Genomic DNA, 3,185 nt, shown 5'->3' with positions numbered 1-3,185 from the left:
CTTTTCCATACCTCCTCCTTCCTTAAAAAACCCTCAGTTGATCCATATGTCCCTCTAACTTTCATCCCATAGTTCTTTTCCCTTTTGTGCCTTAACTTTCTGAGAAGGCCATCTACATTCAGTGCTCCCTCTTACTCTCTTCTTAACTCTGCCCAGCTCTGCCCAGTTTGATTTCTGACCTTGTCATTCAACTGAAACTGTTCTCTCTAAGGTTACTAACAATCTCTTAATTGCCAAATCCAGCAGCCTTTTTTTTCTTTACAAGTTTCACATCTTTATTCATTAAAAAAGAACTCAATGTGATTTTATGCAACGTGAGGGAAAATCTAACATTTCCTAATTAAATTTAAAATTGTACAAATGGTTTTTGGAAGACTTCATGCTGAAGAACTCGAAAAAGGATAATTTTCATTTAGAATTCTGGGCCTTCTTGCTTCAGTTTATTAATATCTGCTTTAATCAAGTAGAACTTGTACTGATCAGTGGGGCTCACCTTTTTCCAGGGCTCTGGGTTATTCTTTCTGTCCCAGCCAACATCAGGATTGAACATGGCCAGACACAAGACATACAAAGTTGCCCCAGTGCTCTCAGCTCCAGTAAACTCTGAGAGAGAGCTCCTTGTCCTGGCTAAGGTGCTGCTGCTGGTGGTACAGGGTGTCCCAGAAGAGGAGGAGGAACCGATAGCCTTTCCTCTGCCCTCTTTCTCCTTGACCTCTCTGCATCCTTTGGCACTGGGGAGTACCCTCCTTCTGGATCCTCTAGGACTTCAGAAATACCCCTCTCTTGGGTCTCTGAGTCGTCCTCTGTCTCCTTTGCTTAGTCCTCTTCCAGAACTTGCCTTCTAAGTGCGGGTGTCCCCCAAGACTCTGTCCTGGGCCCTTGGTGATCTTGTCAGCTCCCATGGATGCAGCTCTCATCTCTGTGCTGATGATTCTCACATCTGCTTACCCAGCTCTGTCCTCTCTACTCTCCCGTCTGCCATCCGCAGCTCCCTGTTGGACATCTCAGACTAGACGTTTTCCTCCTCACTCTCCCTGCCCTCCCTGTCTTCCCAGTCCTTCAGGCTCCCAACCTATTCCCACCCCATCCAATACGGTGCCACGACCTGCCTGTTTCACTTTGGTCCATCTCTCGAGGACACTCCCCTCTCTCCTCCGACACCCTGGTGCAGGCCTCATCCCCTCATGCCTAGACTCCTGCAGTAGCTCCTGGGGGGTCTCCCCGCATCCAGTCCAGCCTCCTTTCAGCTGCCAAAGAGATTTTCCACATCACCCCCCTCCCCTAACTCCAGTGGCTCCCTACTGTCTCCAGGGTCAGACACAAAGTGCATTCAGAGCCCTTCCTCACCTGCCCCACACCTCCTCCCCCTCGTCCTCTCCCATGCATGGCGCTGGCCTCCCGGCTGTTCCATGACATCCTGGCTCTGGGCATCTTCTCTGACTGCCCCTATGCCTGGACGTTCTATTCCATCTCCTCCTCCTGGCCCCCGTGGCTTCTCCAGGAAGCTTTTCCTGATGCCCCTTAATGCCCATGCCTTTTCTCTGTTGACTGTCCCTAGTGTCTGGTTTGTACATTCCCATATGTGTGCTATCTCCCCCGTTAGATGGCAAGCTCCTTGAGGGCAGGGACTGTTTCCTCTTTTTGTATCCCTAGTGTTAGCACAGTGCCTGGAACACAGTAGGGGCTTAATACACATTTATTGGCTGACTGCCTGACCTTGTACAGGGAGTCCCAAAAATGTAAAAGCTTAAAAATTCCCTGAGACGTGTGGGATGTCCCGTAGCCATCACTTACTGTTGTTGGATGGAGATAGAGGCAGACAAGAGCCCTGATTTCCTTGGTATAAGGAACTCTTCTCTGCAGGTCTGTGGGTAGTGCCTTGAACCCTTGTTCAGGGTCTCGAGGCCAGCTTGCTGTCCCTCAGGCCATGCTCTGTACCGCTGGCATTAAAGCATGAGGCCAGTGACTCAGTGAGGGTGCGGGATGGACCGGCCTGGGGTCCCCAGGAGAGAAGGCGATGGAGGGTGCAGCCGGCTGACATCCCCAAGAGAGCCAGTGGCCTGTTGCTTGGCGGTGTTGGCTTTTGTCGTGATGCTGCATTATCTGTGACTTCAAGGGTTCTCTGTGCCATTGAATGAAGGGAAGAGATGGCCTCCTTCTGGAGCCCTGGGCCTTAACTAGGAGGCAGATAGCCAATCATTAGAGCATAGCCTGTCTGAAGCAGCCGGATGGCCTAGTGGGTAGAGAGCCAGTCTTGGAGGCAAGAAGACCTGAGTTCAAATCTAGCTTCAGACACTACCTAGCTGTGTGACCCTGAGTAAGTCACTTAATCTTGATTTGTCTCAGTTTCCTGATCTGAAAAACGGAGATCATAACAGCACCTAGCTCTCGGGGTTGTCATGTGGATCAATGGAACAATAATCATAAAGCCCTTAGTACAGTACCTGAAACATAGTAGGCACTTAATAAATGCACGTTCGGTCATTTTTCAGTCCTGTTTGACTCTCTGTGACCCCATCTGGGGTTTTCTTGGCAGAGATCCTAGAGTGCTTTGCCATTTCCTTCTCCAGCTCATTTTGCAGATGGGGATACTGAGGCAAACAGGGTGAAATGACTTGCCCAGGGTCACACAGCTAGTGAGTGTTTGAGGCCAGATTTGAATTCAGGAAGATGAGCCTTCCTGACTCTAGGCCTGGTGCACTCTCCACTGCACCACCTAGAGACCTTTGAGTAAATGCTAATTATCATGATTATCATCATTACGTGCATGAGATAAGTCAGCTCAGAGGAGAGGTGAGTATTCTGGGAATGCTTCCCGGAGGAGGCCTTGAAAGTGTAACCAGGCTGAGAAGAGAAGCAGCTGAGGAAGGAGAGGGCCTCCGGGTCTATCCATACATGGATCAGTCAAAGAAACTAGAGATGGACCCTGGAGCCAAGGAGATGGCAGGCCCATGAGATAGAAAGAAAGGGCCCTTCAAGAGGTGAAAAAACCATAGAAGAGAGACCTCTGAGCAGGATGGAAGCTGAGGGTGGGAGCTGCAGGGAGGCAGCAAGTGCTCCTGTATATATATATATATATATATATATATATATATATATATATATATATATATAGAGAGAGAGAGAGAGATAGAGAGATAGAGAGAGAGAGAGAGAGAGAGAGAGAGACAGAGACAGAGAGACAG

This window comes from Petaurus breviceps, unplaced genomic scaffold (assembly GCF_028583685.1).
Source record: "Petaurus breviceps papuanus isolate PSGF00001 unplaced genomic scaffold, PetGlider_PUasm1.0 99, whole genome shotgun sequence".
NCBI lineage: Eukaryota > Metazoa > Chordata > Mammalia > Diprotodontia > Petauridae > Petaurus > Petaurus breviceps.
This window is presented reverse-complemented; position numbering follows the sequence as displayed.